The sequence below is a fragment of the Cervus canadensis genome, chromosome 1 (genome assembly GCF_019320065.1).
Source record: "Cervus canadensis isolate Bull #8, Minnesota chromosome 1, ASM1932006v1, whole genome shotgun sequence".
In the NCBI taxonomy this organism is placed as follows: Eukaryota; Metazoa; Chordata; class Mammalia; order Artiodactyla; family Cervidae; genus Cervus; species Cervus canadensis.
This window is the reverse complement of record NC_057386.1, coordinates 71247383-71260573: the sequence shown is the minus strand read 5'-3', so window position 1 is coordinate 71260573 and position 13191 is coordinate 71247383. Positions and strand designations below refer to the sequence as shown.

The window sequence follows — 13191 nt, the reverse complement described above, 5'->3', positions numbered from 1 at the left end:
GGATGCTGCCTGGGCCACGGATTAAAGCACTGCCACCTTCTACACACGCTCATCCTTTTCGAATTATTCCAAATCAAGGGAAATGGAAAAGGAGGAATGAGAAAAACGGAGCTGGTAAAGAAGAAACTGGATGCAGAAAATGCTTTTCAGTGAATGGGGGAATCGGGGAGAAGCTTGTGCCCAGGTAAAAAGCGAGCAGGAGATCTTCAAGATCGTGTGGGAAGGAAACTGACAGCCAGAATAGGGGGAAACTGGGTGATGAGACCCGAGGCAGTCGGAAGCTGCTTCTCACTTTCTAACTCCACCACCTCAGGCCAGTCACTTAGCTGGCTTGATAGAACATGCAATTGATTTAAAAAAAAAAAAAAAGGATCAAAATATGTAAATAAAAACTTGCCTATTAGATATTCTACCAATTTCACAGAGTTGTTCTGAAGCTTCCATCATAATAAACATGCAACCATGTTTTGAAAAAACAGTCGAGTACTATACAAAAATCAGATCTCACTAGCAAACACTATTCACATTCCTGATTTCTTAAAGGGACAATCTCTCCCTGACTTCTTAAAAGGACAACACAAACTGCTTGTCTGAGATCCCAACCCTCAACTTGCCGGCCCTCTCAACACAGGCAGTGATTAGTCATCTGTTCCCTCATTCCACCGGAGTCCCCTTTCCTCATTTTCTACCCATGAGTGTATCTGTCCACCCTTACTGCTCCCACTGGGCCCCGGCACCAGTCAGCTGGGACTCTCTGCCTTTCCAGGAGCACAAATGGGCTCGGCCACTCCTCTACCTTTGCACAAAATATTCCTTCAACCTGCGATGTCTCCCCCCAGAAGGCCTGACTGTCCAATTCTGCCCATCCTTCAACACCCAGCTCAAAGGATTCCTCATCTTATTCTCCCTAGAACCCAGTGTCAGAATTAATTTCTCTTTCTCATTCATTCACTCATTTATTCAACAGCTAGTGAGGGAGTGCCTGCCACATGGCAGGTGTTGTTCAAGACTGAACAATGTTGAACAAAACGAAGACCCTGCCTTCTTCGAGCTTACATTCCGGTGAGGAAAACATGTTAAACAAATGAGTAAATGAGTAAATCCCAGAGAAAACCAGAGAGCGGTAAGTGTTGTGGAGAAACATACAGAAGGACACAGAGGACTGGGGTAATGGGTAGGAGGTAAGTTGTCATGTTCAACAGTCACGGTTAGGGTGAGGCTTCACTGAGGTCGTGACACGGGTGCAAAGACTTGAGAGACACCAGCAATCGGCCATGCAGCCATCTCTGAGAGTGGGGCCCAGGCAGAGGAGGGCCACTATAAATGCCCTGATGTGAGAGCTTGCCTGGCACATGCATGGACCATCAGGGAAGCCAGTGAGTGTCAGAGCAGCAGGAAAGTCAGAGAAATAACGAGAGAGAGAGATGTAAAGGAGGGAGGCCGAGCCTATCAGAAGGATGCTGTAAACTACCGAAAGATTTTTTTGCATCTTTGGCAACTGGTGTGACTGGGAATCACTGGAGGGGCAGCGGCGGGGCAGTGACATGGCGCGACTTGCGGTTTCCAAGGTTTGTTCTGGCTGCCTGTGGAAAAGAAAATGCAGGTACAAGGTGGGAACAGGGAGGCCGCTCAAGGTGGCTGCAGGTGGGAAGAAGCAGTCAGGTTCTGTACGTATTTTGAATGCAGACCCAACATTCCCATTTTTAAAATACTGATACTGTATCAGTCTAAGTGATCTGTCTACTGTGAACTTATCTTCTAAAAAATTAAGTGACCAGGTTCCTGGAAGGTGGGGATGGTGGCTTACTATGTACAGATTCCACATATGCCTCACACAATGCCTGGTCCCTAGAGAGTTTGATGACACTTTAGGGACGGAGCCAAAATTCCCCACTGTGCCAAGTTTTGCTACATATATCGTGCTGTTTCTTTTCCGAACAGAAATAGCTGGAAGTAGTAATGCCCGAACTACAAGCTAATACATCGATCTTCCCATGCTCTTTAGAGAAGAAATGTCACAAATGACAAATTCTCTTTCACTAAGTTACAGTTCTGCAACTCCTTCCTGAGATTCCTTATTAAGTTATCACGAAAATATAAAATATCAAATGGGATTTGCTGGAGAAAAGCAGGCAAAATTGAGTTTTCTCTGTTAAAAACAGTCTGGCTCCTGGTGATTTGCCACATTTCCTTCTTCCCATCTGATTTCAACATTTGTCATCTTTCCTGAAACCAGCACGACCCAGAACCACTCATCTCACCAACGGCTTCTCGAAGAGATGCTCTTTACCAACCACCAAGCAGCCAACGTCAATTTCAACAACAGGGTTAATTTTATGTTCCTTTTTGTAAATTATGCTTTTGTCAAACTAGAGTAGCTCTCCATAGTCAAGACTGGTGTAGAACCTTGTGTGCATGCTAAGTCGCTTCAGTCATGTCCAAAGGCCCACCAGGCCCTTTGTCCATGGGATACTCCAGGCAAGAATACTGGAGTGGGTTATCATTCCTTGCAGTCTGGGGCAATTAATAAGGTACATAAAATCAGGGTTTTGAGAACCACAAAGAATCACAACCACATCCGTGTACAGTCTTGTCATTTTACTGAGACTATTAAATATTCTTAAGGTTACCAACTTGGATCTAAGGCACACACAGAGCTAACCTACTGCTAACACTGGAACCAAAAGCCCAAATCTCTCAACATCTGGCCCAGTGCTCCTTTTCAAAGCCCCTGCCAGATGCCCTCTGAGTAGCATCTTCTAGAAAATCTGAGCAGCTGTCCTTCCACCCTCTGGAAAGAGAAATCAGCAAGTGAATTCTCATTGATAAAGATATCGTTCACTCTTATTTTCAGACAGACCAATAAGAGCTAAGTACCAATTAATTCTATAATTTCTCCATTCCCTCTCTGCCTGTTTTTTGTTGCTGTTCTCAAAAATGGATTCAAATGCCTAAAAAATTCGGCACACCTTTTGGCAAAGCCCCAAAGGCAAAGTTTAATTTCCGGCCCACTCCAGATGTGAGAAGAAGATTCACCCCCTCCAGATGTGCTGAAGCCGGTGAGTGGGTCCAAAACTAAAGAAGTTGTCAATTCAGGCTCTAAGCCCATCAAACAGTGATAAGGAGATCCAAACTTTCCAGAGTGATACAAACAGCTGATAACTACGTTTAAAGCAACCTCCTCAACCTCACCAAAACACAAGCCCAGAACATGCAAACAAAGCATTTCTTAAATAGACCAATTTAAGTCCTCTAAAATATCCATATATTTCTTAACCATCTACCGCTCTGTGCTTTGCAGATACACTCACTGAGATACATACACTCTTTTCTGTACTGCAAGAAAACTCAAATACCTAAAGAGTATTTTTAAACTCATTTTGTTGTTGTTGTTGTTTAGTCGCTAAGCCGCGTCCAACTCTTTAGCGACCCTACAGACTGTAGCCCACCAGGCCTCTCTCTCTGTCCATGAAATTTCCCAGGCAAGAATACTGGAGTGGGTTGCTATTTCCTTCTCCGTGGGAATCTTCCACACTCAGGGATGGAACTTGTGTCTCTTGTATTGGCAGGCGGATTCCTTACCACTGAACCACCAGGGAAGCCCTTTTAAATTCATAATATTCCATTAATCGCTTTTCGAAAGATGCTGCTACTGCAATCGTGGTTATTTAAGTAATAAACCAGCAAATAATTGTAGTGCATGGCCTCGAAGGAGTCAGACCAGAAACCTGAGGAGAAACATCTCTGAAACTATTCTGTCATCATCTGAGGTCAAGTAAAAGCTGGGGTATGCACTCAGAGAAATGAACACAAGAGAGGCTGGGACCCACAGAGGGTGAGAGAAAAACCCTGAAAGTCTCCAACAAATGTGTTTTCACTTCATAAAAGAGCAGCAAGATTTTCTCCCACGCATAAATTAATTTGGTTTCCTTTCTGCTGGGCTGCTGTTTATTTTCACATTCAGTTTTATCCAAGAGGTGTTCCTTGGTCCAGTTTTGCGGAGCTCCCCTTCAGCAAGGTCTGTGGGCCACCCCCGCCCCCAGCTCCTTTCAGGCTGCAGGATGAGAAAGGCTTCTGTCACTGGGATGCTCAAACAGCATTCCTGCAATCTAAGGGATTAATTTGTTGGACATCGCAAAGTTTAGAACAAATGAGGCTTGTCTTTTGACCCTCTTTCACAATTTGAGAACTCACCCCCATCCCCAGTTCCTTCTCCTGTCCTCACCCCTCTCCCTCCCAGAGCTGTGAGACGCCCTCCTAGAAATGCTGTCTGCGCATCCAGCATCCACCATGGATTTCACAGTTTTTCTAACTAAGTCTCCAGGGGAAGCCTCTGAATGGCCAATGTAAACAACTCCCTTCTAGATGCATTATTTTTAACCTCTAGAATAGGAAGCTATTTCCATTGCTAATTTTACGACAACCTATGTCTCTGACAGCCAGGTTCACACTCATTCCTGTCAATTTTACACAACAGTCTGTTTCTGTGTTTTTCCCTTTAAATCAGAAACTCAGAAAGAATTAAGAACAGAAGCAGCGCAATTACAGAATGAAAACACGCTGAATATATTTTGTTTCCATGTGGCAAATATTTCTCCTTTGGGGAAAACAAAACAAAATTTCACTACCTAACACATTTATTTACAATTCAGTTCTCAAGCAGAGAAACTGAGTAACTTGAGATCTGCCACTCTTGCTGCAATTTTTTTTCAGCTCACTCCCTTTTTGGTTTGACAGTTTTAATCAGGTGCATTTAATTGGACCGATATTCAACTCAAAAGATCCTTGTTCAGAAAGAACAGGAGGAGAGAGAGAAAAAAATAAAAGGAGGCACCTATTAATTTTCATGCCTTTTGGCTGAGGTTAAAGCTAGTGGAGACGGAAGCCGAAAAGCCTCAGTTCTTAATCTACCCACAAACCATTCCCACCAGTCAATACACATGAATCTCATTGGCAGTTATTGAAGAGCATCAGGATTAGGTTCCTAGGACTCGCCTGGAGGGAGCTGACTCATGGTCAGTCCTCTGGCAGCCAACACCCTCTTCTTGTGACCACAGGTGTGTTCACCTGATCCCTAACCTTCCGGTTCATCTGCATCTAAAAATATTGCATGTTTTCCATTTCCACCTAATATGCATCCAAAGCTAAACAGGCCGCTATCAGTATTATCAGTTATACCAGGAATACCCACCTTAAAACATACAATAGATTTTTCCTTGCAATTGTACACGAAAGCAGTTGGTAAAGTTTATATAGCAGTGTACAAAAGCTATTAGTAAAACTAATGCTGATAATGGATTTAATTCAACACTTACTGAGCATTTACTATTAACATAGTCAGGGAACTGTTCTCTGCAACAGAGAGCCTCAGAGACAGTGACAATGTCTAGGCCAACAGTTTATAATTAACAGGGGAGCAAGGATTGCACAAGCCTATGAAACACAATGGCTGGTGCCATCGCAGAGTCCTGTGTGCCTAAGACACCAAATCATTCATTCCAATCGTACAGGTGGCTTTGGAAACGGACCTTGGAGGATGAAGATTTCAACAGAGGACACTGGAAATTCACTTATATGAGGGCTGCCTCTTCTGCAAACTATCAAACAGGAAATAGCCCAGTCGTGGAGTAAGCTAATATTCTGGTGACCTTGTTAGATAGTTTCACTTAAGGAAAATGTTTTCAGATTCTCCCCTCTTCACATTTTAAAGACACCCCATCTATTGACTGGGTAAGGGCAGATTGACCAGTTACGTTACCCAACTCACTCCTTTTTAAATAAAAAAACCATTAGGTTATACATGGCTGAAGCAGGACAATGAGGCAAGCCCTGACCAAAGCAGGGGTAGTTGGGCTCCTGTGGTTGTCAGTGATGAGGACCGCGTGCATGAACGTTCTCAGGTCACGTTCTCAGTCCCTCTATCAAACCTGGAGAGGGATGCATGTCGCTAGCCCCAGAGAGGGTGTCCAAAGCACCACCAGAGCTCCCTCTCATTCGCGCCTAGTCTCTCCTGGGAGGTGAGCCTCCTCTCAGGCCACCTTTGCTGGGCTGTGCTTAGTCACTCAGTCATGTCCGACTCTTTGCGACCCCGTGGACTGCAGCCCTCCAGGCCCCTCCGTCCATGGGGATTCTCCAGGCAAGAGTACTGGAGTGAGCTGTCATGCCCTCCTCCAGGCCACCTTTTCCAGCAGGCTAAAAATCTGGTGTACAGGTTCTGGAGTCCACTGTCAATGACGTTATGTATCACAGGAGAAAGGTCTTTCTCCTTCTGATTGGCTGCTGGAGGTCACGTGCCACTCCCTGGACCTATCGCTGAAGCCAAGGGGCGGGCTCTACAACTGGCTCCACGTGGGTCACAGAAGAAACAGAAGAGGCACCCGGAGGACAAAAGCAGTGACCTCGGTAATGCTTAATGAAGGTTTAGCATGCTGCACATCAGGTTGTTCTGAACCAATTTTATGATCCTGAGCATAAAACACATCCTCATTTAGGCCGCTTTACTTGCCAATTTTTCGATCGTCCTTTTGTAGCCTGAAAGCTTCAGCACATTCCCCACACTGGTTCTGCCCTCAGTGAAGGCACCTCTCAGGGGTCCAGGCCTCCAAGTCCACAGTCTAAATGACAGGCCTGCAATCGGCTCCGCAGGACCAAGCCGCAGAGACCACGGTTATTGAACCTGATGCCCAGGGGCACCCATCCCTTCTCAGCATGGCCAGGAAGAAAATGTAAGAACTGCTAGGTATTTCAAACTGCCAGAGTGGAGAAGACAGCCAGATCCCTGTCACCAGTCCAGCTGGGGAAAAGGTGCCATGAGGGCAGTGGGAAATGAGTGGAAGTCTGGAGAGGATAAGAGTCTGCAGACTGAGATAGCAGGGCTGCCTCCTGGGTCAAGACGACCATTTTGCACACAGCAGTGTTTGCAGATTACTGCTGGAAGTGTCCACGAAGAAAACAAAGGTAACACACATTAACACATTGCTCCTTATCTTCAAAGAGAGGTCCAAACAGTATCTAAGCTGGTTTCAATATTCTCATAGAAAGTTGCCAGGTCCTCCAGTGACCCAGGAACAACCCAAACTCCCCCATCAAACTGCCCATCTCAACACGAATGGCAACTCCTCCACCCCTACAACTGCTTGGACCAAACTGCCACGGCCAGTCTCCACTAGCTTCTTTCTCTCACACCCCTCATCTAATTAATTTGTGGATTCTGTTGGTTCTGCTTTCAACATACATTCCAAATCTTGCCACTTTTCAACATTTCCACCACTCCCACCCTCGTATACTGCACTGTACCCCTGGCCTAGACTATGGCAGTAGCCTTTTGACTGATTGACTTACTTCCAATTCTTGCCCCCACCCCCCCCACCCCATATTCTTAACCAGTAGCCAGAGTAAGCTTTTAAAAATATTATGTCCAATTCCACTGTGCGTGCTAAGTCACTTCAGTCATGTCTGACTCTTTACAACCCTATAGACCATAGCCCACCAGGCTCCTCTGTCCATGGGATTCTCCAGGCAAGAAAACTGGAGTGGGTTGGGATGCTGTGCCCTCCTCCAGGGGGGATCTTCCTGACCCAGAGATTGGATTCTTTACCAGTAGAACCACCTGGGAAGCCCCTAATTCCACTGCTTCATCCCTAAAGCCTCCACAATGGCTTCTCAGGCTTCAGAATAAAATCCAAAAAACCTTTACCTTGACCTAAAGGCCCTACACCTGGAAAATCCCACGGACGGAGGAGCCTGGTGGGCTGCAGTCCATGGGGTCGCACAGAGTCAGACATGACTGAAATGACTCAGCAGCAGCAGCAAAGGCCCTACATAATCTGCATCCCTCTGACCTTGTCTCCTACCACTGCGCCTGGTAAGCTCCTGCCTCAGGGCCTTTGCACTTCCTATTCCCTTTGAAATCTTTCTCCCCCAGAAGACCAACATGACTGATTCCCTTACTTCCTGAGGTCTCCCCTCAAATATCACTGTTTATTAGAATAGAAGCCCCCTGAGGGAGAAGATTTTGTTCTGCTTGCCACTGTATCCTCAATATTTAGAATGGTACCCACCAGAACAGGTGCTCAAATATTTGTCACATGTATGAATGAGAAAGAAAAAATGGGCTTAACAATCAGAACGGTGGCCCTTGTCAGTACTGGAAATGAGAATGGTTTTCAAAATTACAAATGACAATTCTATTTTTCTCATGTGATCAAACACAGAATAGGGCAAAGAGCCTGCTTTGCAAACGTTTCCACCAGAACCTCCCTGCTGGCCAACAAGAGACAATAGCAGTCTAGGGGAATGAGGGACTGAAGCAGAAGCCCCCTCTAGGAAGTCCCAAATTTCTTTGAGTTTTAGCTTAACATTTGAAGTGAATTCTGCACTCTATACTATAGATGAGCTCATCCTTACTTAACAATACAGGGGTGTTTCTCACAAACCATCCAAGAACATTATTCTCCTGGAAAGTGCACCATGTCTCTCTGGATACCCATCTTCTTTGGAGAAACATGTACCCTAACAAGAGGAACAAGAATGTACGAAAAGTATGTAGTACAATGTCAAGAGCTCAGTAAGGAGTGGCTGGCATTGTTACTATTATCAGAAAACAGCACGCATCCTAGTACCCCCATCTTCAGAGAGCAAAGCGAATGCCCAGAGGGTACTTGCCAGGCTGATCCAATGGATCTGGGGGATATTGAGAACTACAGCTCTATTTGTTGAAGTTGAATTTTGTTATAGGAATTATTTTAGAGATGGAAAAGCCTTGGAGAGCTAGTTCCTAAGTCTAGCTTCTAGGCAGAGGCTTAGAGTGGGCTGGTGATCTTTGAGCTCAGATGTCCCAATGCAGAGATCAGTGCTTCAACTACTACATCACTAAGTGATCATCAATGAGTAAATGAATGAGTGAATCCTAGAAAGAGGTCTAGAACATGACAGGTTTCCAACAAACATTTGCTGAATGAGCAAACAATTATCTATAAAGCACCCGAAATATACCTGGTTCTGTATTCGGTGTTTTAATATTCAGCAGCAAATTTGATCCTCACAATAATTTTAGGCAGTAGACTGTACTCTTTTAAATTTACAGACCAGGAAAGCAAGGTTACAAAAGGCTTACTTAATATTCACACTTAGTGACAAAGTAAGGTTTAAACTCAAACCTTCAGAATATGAATAACTTGACAAAAAAGTAATATTTCAGGTAACCAAAAAGTACCAAAGTACTTTCACGCAGTTGATGTATTTTTTTATCTTGTTTTGATGAGATTTAAAAATGCATACATACTCAAACATGATGTGTGAAACATGATTATTATGTTTGTAATATGATTATTATGTTCTGAGAAGTGTCTCAGAAACTACTGAGCCTTTGCAGCAGCTTGCCCCCATATCAAATAGCTCCAAGCAATGGCATTTTAAGTCATTATTCCTATTTTAACAGTTCTTACGAATTCTTTTTTTTCTCTATTATGCCTATGCAGAGCCCTCTCCTTCTAAATTTGAGGCTTTTTGTCTGCCATAACTGAAACAACAATCACCAGGCTTATTAAAATTCTGTGCAAACTAAAGATGAAAGCCTTGTGTTGTAGGGTGAATTGTTGTTGTTTAGTCACTAAGTCATGTGGGGCTCTTTTGCGACCCCATGGCCTGTAGCCCGCCAGGCTCCTCCATCCATGGGATTCTGCAGGCAAGAATACTGGAATGTGTTTCCATTTCTTTCTTCAGGGGATCTTCCCGACCCAGGGACTGAACACTCAGCTCCAGCATTGGCAGGTGGAATCTTTAGCACTGAGCCACCTGGGAAGCCCCATAGGCTGAATTGCATCCCCCATAATGATGCTCACGTCCAGTTCGCAGTACTCGTGAATGTGACTGAGTTTGGAAATAGGATCTTTGTAGGTGATCAAGTTGAGAAGAGGTCATTAGGGTGGGCCCTAACCCAATATGACTGGTGCCCTAATAAAAATGGGAGATTTGCACACAGACAGACAAGCCACAAGTGAAGAAGCTACCAGAAGCTAGGAGAGAGGCCCACAACACACCCTTTCTTAGCATCTTTGGAAGGAGCATGGAGCCGCCGCCACCTTCATCTTGATCTTGAACTTTTGGCCTCCAGCAGTGAGACAATACATTTCTTTTTTGACCTCCCTTTGAATCATGGGAATACAATATCTATTTGCTTTGTGTTAAAAAAAGACCCTGATGCTGGGAAAAATTGAAGGCAGGAGGAGAAGGGGATGACAGAGGATGAGATGGTTGGATGGCATCACCGACTCGATGGACATGAGTTTGAGTACCTGGCATGCTGCAGTCCATGGGTTGCAAAGAGTTGGACACGACTGAGCATCTGAACTGACTGACAGAACATATAATTGTTACATGATCTTACTAATTAAGAATAACTAAAACAATTTTTCCCATCACCGAAGCCATTCAATTGGTGGTACTCTGTAACGGCAACTCTAGAAAATGAGTACATTTAAGTTGGAATGAAGAAGGCCTGAGATGCCTGAGATTTTTTTCTGGGGTTTCACCTCTGAATTCTAACCTGTAGACTCAGTTAGTACTGAAATTTTTGTGTAAGCTAGGCTTATTGTACAGAATCGGCCACGCTCACCACTCAGTGTGAAGTCCCCTGAGGCTACAGAGACTATAAACAGACTAAAAAGCTATTTTTGACTCTCTCTAAACTTTAGCCAAATTTCTGTCAAATGAAAGATTTTGAGAAAGGCATTAATCAAGAGAAATCTTCTATTACTACAGTAACTTAGAAATCTCCAAATAAATACATATGTGTGTATATATGTGTGAACTTCCCAGGTGGCACTACTGGTAAAGAACCCACCTGCCAATGTGCCAATGCAGGACACATAAGAGATGCGAGTTCAATCCCTGGGTTGGGAGGATCCCCTAGAGAGAGCATGGCAACCCACTCCAGTATTCTTGCCTGGAGAATCCCCATGGACAGAGGAGCCTGGCGGGCTACAGTCCATGGGGCCGCAGAGTTGGACATGACTGAAATGACTTAGCTCGCATACACATATATATGTATGTGTACTCATCACCACATATGTTGTGGCCAATTAATAAGAAAGGGATAGGTGCAAATATAGCATGAATTCGCCGCCCTATCGAGAGACCAAAACAGTACTGGTTAGCCCACGGATTGATTCCTTACTGCTTCACCCTTTCAGGCATCTCCATGTTACAAAAAGCATATAGAATCTGTCCCCTCAAGCAATCAGAAGTAAATTTACCATGGCTACCATGGCATTATCAGAAAAATTGTCTGCTAAGGCTGATAAATCGGTCGATTATCTGCTTCCTTGACTTTTATTTCCTCTTGTATAAATGTTTTCATCCCAACATTACCAATACCTGTTCTAAGATGAGCGATAAATTATCAAACTGCTGAAATCACCAGGAAATTATTAATAGATCAAGAAAGAACTTAACAACAACAACAAAAAGCCGTAATAACATAATAATGCACTCAGCAGTCTAAGAACAGCCCTCTATGGGAAGAAAAATGGCTACTTAGTAGAATCTTAGCTTATACATAAAATGATACATTTCTTTGTGGATACATTTACCAAGTGTTGACAGCACCCACCTTGGAATGAAACATATCACGGTCATAATCGTTCTGCCTGCCAACAGAAAAGTTCACACAGTAAGTCCTTTATTGACTAAAAATATACCTATTCCAGAAGGAAAACAGCCTAGGGGGATAAGAGAAGTTAGCAAGGGAGAGGAAATTGATTTTTATTTAGTGATTAAATACACATAAAACAAAAGCTGCCGAGGAAGCCGCTCCCAACCCCCTACATGCTCATGAAAGTAGATGGTGCTGTGGTGTGAGGATATTTCTTTGGGTTATGCACAAGAATCCATGACACCAAAGAACACCACTTACAAGGACAACCCTAATTCAAAGTCAACTTTAAACACTGATTTAGGTCAACGATTTTAACCTTTACTCGACCAGGCTTTGTGCCAGAGCTGCTATCTAGTGGTCAAATGTTCACTTATTTGCTATCTCCTTTCCCTGCTCACCTTCTGGCACATACAAACAAAGTCGATGATAGCAGGTCGAAAGACAGTGGATACAACAAAAACCACACGAAACCAGCAAACAAGGGCAATTCCAAGGGCCACAATACCCTGGAGTCAGATTAACAGCCCCTTAACAACTTGGAGTCCACTGGTTTTGTCCACTTCATTCTCTTTTAAGAATTTCAGGGGGGACTTCCCTGGTGGTCCAAAGGTTAAGAATTCACCTTCCAGAGCAGAGGGTTCGATCCCTGGTCTGGGAAGATCCCACATGCCATGAAGCAACTAAGTCCACTCGCCACAACTATTGAGCCTGAGCTCTACAAGAGAAGCCACTGCCACTCCAATGAGAAGCCCGTGCCCCGAAGCTAGAGAGAATCTCCTGCTCCCTGCAACTAGAGAAAGGCTGCAGGAAGCAACAGAGACAAAAAAAAACATTCATTAAAACTGGATCCTATTATATATACAGTTTTAGAATCTTCTCTTTTACCTAGTAATATGTTTCAAACTTCTTTCCAAGTCAGTAAACAAAAAAATTAATTAATATTAATTTAAAAAGGCAATGGATATGCCTTGTATCTCTAATCAGCTTTGATTACACTAACCAGTTTCTTGTTCTTAATTCTGTCCAAAGAAGTTGCTGACCTTTGGAGGTCCACTGACAATGAAGACCAAGCACAGTCAAAAAAATAATAATAAATAAGAATTTCAGGGATGATTTCCTCTCTTCCTGGGGTTTTCTTCTGGCATGCCCACGTGGGGTTTCACTAAGAAAGCTTTGCTTAGTCTTTCACCTGAAAGAAACCTGGCACTGTTTTCTAGTTCTCTGTCTCCAGGAGCAATGCTCCAGAGGAGAAAATATTCATTCCACTTCCCAACAAAGCTTGATCCTTCTGGGAATGCATTAAGTAGTAACGCTGAGGTCAGGGAACATGTCTACTGTTGCTGCAGATGAAGGTTCAACCCCAAGGTAAATGTTCAACAACAACAAAAAATCCCTCTGTCACGCAGAGGTCTGGCCCCAAAGTGACCCTGGCCATTTCCCGGGAGTGACCTCTTGCACTATCAGTCAGTTCCTCTTGTTAACCTTTTGGGAGTCTATAAAATGCCCCCCTTCTCTATTTGAATAACCACGCCACT

General features: G+C 43.9%; 1 protein-coding gene across 9 annotated transcripts in view; it reads right to left on the bottom strand.

The window, feature by feature from the left end:
• ZNF827 (zinc finger protein 827) overlaps positions 1 to 13191 on the bottom strand; it is a 186520-nt gene that overhangs the window by 150483 nt on the left and 22846 nt on the right. Inside the window, exon 1 of one of the 9 annotated variants that reach the window (XM_043485132.1) lies at positions 11612 to 11635. The exons of the other annotated variants lie outside the window; for them this stretch is intronic. The gene's annotated coding sequence lies outside the window, so the exon portion shown is untranslated. Of the gene's footprint in view, positions 1 to 11611; positions 11636 to 13191 lie in introns of those variants that run through there. 9 annotated transcript variants of the gene reach the window in all.